Here is a 7,853-nt window from a genome sequence, read left to right as displayed (position 1 = left end):
CAGAAAAGCAGTAAACCAAAGGTAGTCTGGTCAAAGAGGGCTAAATCCCAAGAACAATGGCTCAATGTGTGAATGAAAAATGTGTTAAAGTCTCTAAGGGCCCTAAGTTTGGTTTCAGCCAACCTTTTTCATTCTATTTTACTTATTATGAGAAGATGTTATTAGATGTATGCCATATTGAGGGTTCCACATTGAAATCTCCTGTAGCCTTTCTAAATAATTTGTGTAGGAGGGATGCACCACCTTATTTCTGCTATACAAGTTCAGGTGTCCTTGACGCTGGGCTGGAGTGTGTTCAGTACACAAATGCCCAAAATGTCAGGTGACAATTTTAATTTAGGAACTGTCATGTCAATTATAATTTGATAAGTCTTAATGGGTCATCCTGCAATGGAAACCTCGGCTTGTAGTACATTTATTAGGAACTATTCTTGCATTCATATTGATTACATTTTTCCTCAGTATCTAAGAAGGCCTTGTTAATTAAGAATACCCTGCTGAGAATTATTAGACCTCTGAAACTGTATAAGGGCATTTTGTATAGCATAAGACAAAATCATGGATCTACCTCTTGGTTTGATAAGGAATGCCTCAGTTAGACATTGAAAATGTGTTCCACTCTCAGATTTTATAAAAAGATTAATCATTTTGAAGTTTCCTTTCTGTATAAAAGCCATACATTCAATTACAGTACGTTATTGAAGAGGAAAGGATTGGTTTTATTGCCTCAAATTGGGAAAAAATTAATGCTGTGATAACAAGTGGCCACGGGCAAAAATCTTAGTGTTTGGTTAGTCTTTGATCATCAATGCATCCTATTTGAAATGAGTGATCCCAAATTTGCCCAGGTTTTCTTTATCTCTGCGTGCCACAAGATAATGCTAGCTCAGCTAAGTAAATAAAAACAAATTATGAGACCATGGGCCTTATTTAGAGTTTGGCATATGGGATACTCTGTCAAACCATGACGAATATCCAGTTCTCCATATTACATGTTCCATTGGCTATAATGCACTCGTAATATAGTGGACAGAACATCTGCCAATTTTGTGATGGAGTAGCCCATCCACTATACTCTAAATAAGGTCCCATGTTCTTAGAAGGAAGGAAATTAAGCACACCTCTCAGATAAAAACTCTGAAAACAAAAAAAAACAAGTGTAGTCTCTGCAACGAACACAAACATATACAAAGAGTGTATTTGCACCGATTCTCAGCTTCTAGGCTAACTTTACGCACAAAGGGATTCTGCGGGTGCATCATGCCCTGCAGTCACAAATCTGGACACTTAACTGACAGCCATAAATCTGACATAACTTACACACACCGTGCATGCAAACATAATGACCACACAGTTTCACAGGTAGCGTCAAATGTATTGTCAACATGGTAGGTGAAGCCTCCCACTGTAGACATCGTGCACCAGATCTGCGTTCCACACCAGGCTGAAACCATATACATCTTGTGAAATTCAGTAAACCCAAGCACCACCATTCCTGACTTAGACTGTCAATAATATTACCACAGCATCACGTATGCAGCATTTGTTTCACTCTCATTTTATTGCGAAGAACAACCCAGCACATACCAGGAAGCACACATTTTACACATAAGTCAGAGATCTCTGTAAAGTAAAAATCCCACAGTAAGCAGCCCCAAGTTTTCAAAAACATTGAAGGCCCAAAATCAGGTGTGGGTTATTGTAAAGAAATCTCGTCTCCAAGCAGAAATCTCATTCACACAAATGCTTGATAGTGTATAATTTCTCTTAGCTGCTGGCGGCCTTCTGCTTCTTCACAGCAGAACTTTTTGATATCAACTGTGGGTATCTTGTGACCACCAACACTCCTAACTTCCAAAACTTCTCTTTCAGTACGAAAGCAGTCTCCATCACACCTCTAAACACCAAGTTAAGAGGTTACACTTACCATCTTACTTCATAGGTTCCAGAACCATTGTGCATGTACAGGACCACCACGGCCTCCATCAGCAACTCCAATTCAGCACACAAGTATTCCAAGCTGTAGAACATGCAGATAGAAGGAGACATGATGTACAAGATCAACCTCCATAAGAGAACAAACAAAAGTACCGAAAAAAGTACAGAACACTACAAGTCGTTCCCCTGCTATGATAAACTGCATGATACATTTCATGCTAAAATGCTGCTAAAGATGATATACATCCTACTCTGGAATAAGACAAACCATGACACAGCAGAGAAAATGGAACAAAAAAAATCACAAAACAAAGTTCATGACAGAACAGCTCCCTATCAAGTTAGACGGGAACAGCTACAGTCAGTGGCTAAGAAGCCACTATCCCATCATACAGCTTCCTGCAGACACATAGGCTTAGATTTAAAGTAATCCTGTTGTTGCACAGAATGAAGGGTGTAGATCCAGAATACTGAGTAAGGAATATTGTTATAGATATAATATAGAAGTCAAAAACATCAACAGGCATGTATGTCGAAATGTTCTATATATCGAACTTCACATGGATGTACCTTGACAATATATATACCGTCAAGGTACGTAGAAATAGAGTAAACATAGTAAATCGATACTTCCTTATGTGAACCTAACTTTCGATATTTATATCCCCAATACTCTGGCAATGCTGTTAAGGTATGATGATATTCCTTACTCAGTATTTCAGACTTCAGTCTGATAATGCCATAGTAGCCGCGTCATATCTAACAGAAAGAAAAGTACCGATCGGTCAGTCAAACCAGCACCTAGAGGACAGTTTTATTCCTCAGAAAAACAAGGAGCTAGGCAATCTTCACAATGTTGCTTGACCTAAGTGCATACGTTATTGCAAATTCACACTCAGAAAATAAATAAGCCCAATATGTTAGACGAATGTTACGGCATTGATACTGACATGAAAGGTATGATTTACTATGATCAGTCACGGTTTCAAATGGGAAGTAAGATTCCATTAACAAATAACTTCAGTCTGAACAACCAGCCTTTATAGCAAGAGGTTCCCTTTCGTTGTCTGAATGACTCTTAAAGAGCAGAAACAGACTGGCAGCGGCAAAATGGGCGATGAAACCGCTGGAGCTCAAGCAACACCTTTTTAGCAAATGCTTCAGCAATATTTATTTTAAACAAACATTGACAAAGCCTTTGAGTGTTATGGGCTTTGCTGTGCAGCATCATCAAATACGATTTCTTGCTGATACTGTGCAGCATGGCCGAAAGGAAAGGAAAAGCAAAAAATGGTGCAACATTGGCCGCGCCCTGTTGTAAGTGAACAAAAGTGTGATGACGTATACTGATGCATACGCCATCATGCACGGATGTGCTTGTGTCACCACGGATGCACACTACAATGAAATGATGTGGATGCCGTTTACTTTTTATTTACCGATCTGAGATGGATTTGTACATTTTTAAAGCAATTAAACCAAAGTAGTGTGAGCACTGTTTTTTTAACAGAGGGCTGGCAGCAATTTGGTAAAATTTATTTAAAAAAAAAAAAAAAAAGATAACATAGTTTGAAGGGCAATGGAAGAGTAGCTATAGGGGGTAGGTGCGGGGTAAAGAAAAAATAAAAGAGGAATAAAAGGGAAAAGCAGTACACGTGGAAGACAGCAACATGAAGGGTGGAAGTGGAAGCATGTGAGAAAGGTAGAAAAACACAAGGTAGTGGTGAGACACACATGAGGGAGTCCACAACACAGAGCAGGAGAGGCAAGGTAGAAGCACGTAGGTGAAAGAGAGAGCAATACGGAGAGCATGAGGGGACAAAAGCAAATCAGAGAGACAGCTGAAAAACACATGCGCTCTCAGATGATCTTAACCAAAAAATAAAAACATTGGGGCAGATTTAAGAAAAGTGGTGCTGCACCCAAAGCAGCGCCACTTTTCTTGCGCCCCTTAGCACCCCCCCTATTGCCACCATGTGTAGTTAAGATATGGTATACCATGGCGCAGGGTAGATGAGTGTCAACATTTTTGATGCTATTGATGTACTGTTCAGGGTTAGCACCAAAATGTTGGCGCTAACCCTGAACTGTACATAGGCGCCCATTATAAATAATGGCGTACTTCCTTTTAACGCCTGCTCTAAGCAGGCGTTAAAAATGTCGCAAAAAATGGTGCAAAGAAATCTTTTAGATTTTTTTGTGCCATTTTTGTGGCTCTCCGCCAAGGGATGGAATTCCCACCTTGTATACATTATGCCTGGTGCAATTGGCCTTCCTGTACAATAGTTTAGTGGACTCAGCTTGCAGGACACAAATGTGTAAACAGAACCAACTGCTGAACATGGGCTACTTCCACTGGAACATTATACAAAGGAGGAATACAGTTTGGCATTATTACCGCCAATAGCAACTGCCTTATATTCGGGCATATTCGCTACTCATACAGGACCCTGACTCACCAGGAAAAAGAAGGCTTAGCATCAGAAACTCCAGGTACTAAGCATTGTTGTGGGACTCTCGTTATTGGAACAAGACTGCTGGATTTGGGGCAGCAGTTCCACCGTTTATGGGTGACTAAGTCAATCCCAGCCAGTCTTGGCAGCTGTTGGCCCAAACCTTTCAGCTAGCTAGCAGCACCTCACCCAAACCTGAAAGAAACAGTGATTTTTAACAGACTGACGCATGACACTGTGGCTTCTTAGGGGAATTTGTGATTGACAAATCTCACCCCTTTCTCTAGTTAGCTAAAGGTCTCATACCCACACATAGGCCAAAGAAAAAGATGAAAGATGGTTTTCAATACATTTATTGAAAAGACTGTAATCTATGATCAAATATATGAGCCTCAATTATTAGGGCAATGAGACATAACAGGATTAGAATGGGGGTGACCAGCGAGAAGAAAATAAACAGTCCCACCATATTGGAATAACATACGTAGATGAATTCTGGTAACCCCTCACTCCTAAACTAGGGCATTGCAGTGATATCCCAATCTGTCCGTATTTAGTCCATGAGATGAGCACCCACCCCATTACCTGAAAACATCTATCTCATTGGCTGGTTGTAGAGACAGGGCTGAGGTCAGCAATGAAACAGCATTTAGCATGGATGGGTATCCTGGCCGGATTGAACTTTCTGTCATCCCTTGGCCTGTGCAGTGCTTTTATAAGAAACATATTTCTGTTCCGTGAAAGGCCATATGTGGCATGTGCCTAATGTCAGACTGTTTACATACTCTTATGACAACAATTGCTAGCTGGATTATCATGTACTGTTTGTCTCAGCCTTCGACAGAGGTACATGGAAAAATGTTGTGCACTGAATATATGAACAATGCTTTCACAGAATCACAGAGTTACAGCTTATTAGAAAATAATAACATCCCCACTGAAAAGCAGGCTAACTAAAAATGAATAATATAAATAAGATCATATCACACATGTAGGTGAAAGGGCACAGGCCGCAGGCCTAAACTAAGCTAAAGTATGTGTGCCCAAGCAGAGTGTAAAATTAACCCAGGACAACTTTAGCAGAGTTTGAAAATCTAGCATGCAGTGATATATTACCCTGCACAAGATGGCAAGGAGCAGAACTCTAGGGATTTTAGTTGGTGTTTCAGTGTAACAACATAGCAATTTTGAGATGAAACATGACCGAATGCATTCGGTCACTAAAGACAAGATTGTTTATGTGTGGGAAGGTGTCCTTTCCTGCACATAAACAATCATTTGAAAATTGACGCTTTGGTATTTCTGTGTGTGCTGCTTTCCTTCAAATCGCCATTAGTGATTGTTTATGTGCATGAAGGGACACTGTCCCACATAAACAATCACACCCCTCAACGCAGACATTTTTGCATGATGGTACAAGGATGCCTGCGTTGGTGCAGGCAGCTAAATTTAGTGCCAGCGCAGGGGAGAACACAGGGGTGCGGCACATTCAGTTAAATGCAGCGCATCCCTGCGTTGTGAAAATAACGGAGCACGGCGCTACCAATTTTGGCACAGCATGGCGCTCCGTCAATTTCCTATAAATATGGGCCCCAATGTTTGGGTCAGTGTATTCAAACTATGCATAATAGTTGTTAACATGGATAGCACAGAGAGTTTTATTCATGGTCAAGAACTTGAAGGAAGACCTAGAGGGTTGATACATACACACCGTATTCTAGATGAGCAGAAGACATGCTTGACAAATATATATGTACCAAATGTTGATGACAAAGAGTTCTTTTGTACACTGCTAGAAAAAGTGACACCCTTCGTCGACACTGAATTAATCTGGTCTAGCGATATGAACTATTGCGGTCATTTTGATCTTGGTGGGATAGCCCGCCGCCAACCATGCTGAAGGTCGACAGAAGGCGGCCAGTGGCGGCAGCAGGCATCCTGCCAGATGGGGACGCCTGGAGCCTCACCGCCATTGATGGCGGTGAGGACTGCCAGGCGGCATGCTGGCGGTCGGTGGCAGGGGGGATGCTGCTCCACCCTCACCGCCACATCAGTCCAGACACCGTCACGCCTATGATGATGCAATCTTAGTCGTGGCGGTGTATGGAGACGCAGCGATGCTGGCGGAGCAGCATCCTAGGAGCCCGTTCCCTCCCGGAGCAGCGCCACGGAATAGTGCTGACCGAGAGGGAAGGGAATGGATGGGAGGGGAGTGTGTGGGTGTGTGTTGGCTGAGTGAGTGCGTGCATGGGGGTGTGTGTGTGTGAGTTTGTGAATGGAGGATATGTGTCTGCGTGTATGAATGCGTGTGTGTATATGTCGGTATATGGGTGCATGTGGGGGCCAAGGGGGACCTGAACGGAGGTGGGGGATGGTGAAGGGAGGGTTGTGGATGGCCTACAGGGAGATTGGAGGGAGGAGGAAGGAGGGCAGATTTTCATGGTTCAGGGGTGGGGCGGATCTAGGGCCTTTGGTTGGTGGGTGGGGGTTGTGGCAGGCGGGGGGAGCTGGCGTGTTACATACTGGTGACAGGAATGAGAATTCTTGTCACCTGTATGCTTTGTCCAGGGTTTACCTGGCGGGGTATCCCGCCAGGAATTCCCTGGTGGAAATGGGATCATTATGCCACCGGCGTTCTGGCCTCCACCGTCAGGTCGAAAGTCGCTACTGTCGGCCCAGTGGTCAATTTTGGCCTGGCCTGGTCTGGCAGTGGGTAGTAGTGAACTGCCTGCTTTGCAGCCAGTTCACTGCTGTTATCTTTATATGACGGTCTGAACCGCCATGCCGGCAATGGTAATTACCCCCACTGCCGGCGGTGCGATCATTACCGCCAACATCATAATGACCACCTATGTAATGAATATTCAATTGGACAGACACCCCTATGAAGCTACCACAAAATCGGGTTTGGTAAAACACAAATACAAATTACGACAGGACTAGTTAGGATTGAATAATTGAGAACACACAGCCCAACAGATAAAACCTACTACTGTTATTCACCTAGTAGTGATACATATAGTCAATCAGACTATCTATTTATTAGAATGGAGCGGTACCAACGATACAACGGGGCACCATACACAACACAGGAACAACCAGACCATTCTCTGTTGAAGGTCACTTGTGATAAGGGTAGAACTTTTCAGTCTGGTTGTGGTAAACCTTTTTACAACTACCTACTGGTGTAGTACAAATAGTAGAAAAATAGAATGGAAAATGTTTGAAAGTGGTGCTTCGCGACAATGTATGTCCAAAGCATATCATTTTAAAATACAGCTAGAAAACGCTCTTGGGAAGCAAAAGAAAAATCATGACTACATTGGAGAGGGAAGTACCACGTCAGCCAAATTGATTGCCTGGCATGGGCGTAATCCTAAAGAAAATAGCTGACACATAGAACTCATTAGATACATTTACAAACATGTTCTCTGTCAAAGTCTGCAGGAGAGACGAAACGAG

This window comes from Pleurodeles waltl, chromosome 9, assembly GCF_031143425.1.
Source record: "Pleurodeles waltl isolate 20211129_DDA chromosome 9, aPleWal1.hap1.20221129, whole genome shotgun sequence".
Taxonomy (NCBI): domain Eukaryota; kingdom Metazoa; phylum Chordata; class Amphibia; order Caudata; family Salamandridae; genus Pleurodeles; species Pleurodeles waltl.
This window is presented reverse-complemented; position numbering follows the sequence as displayed.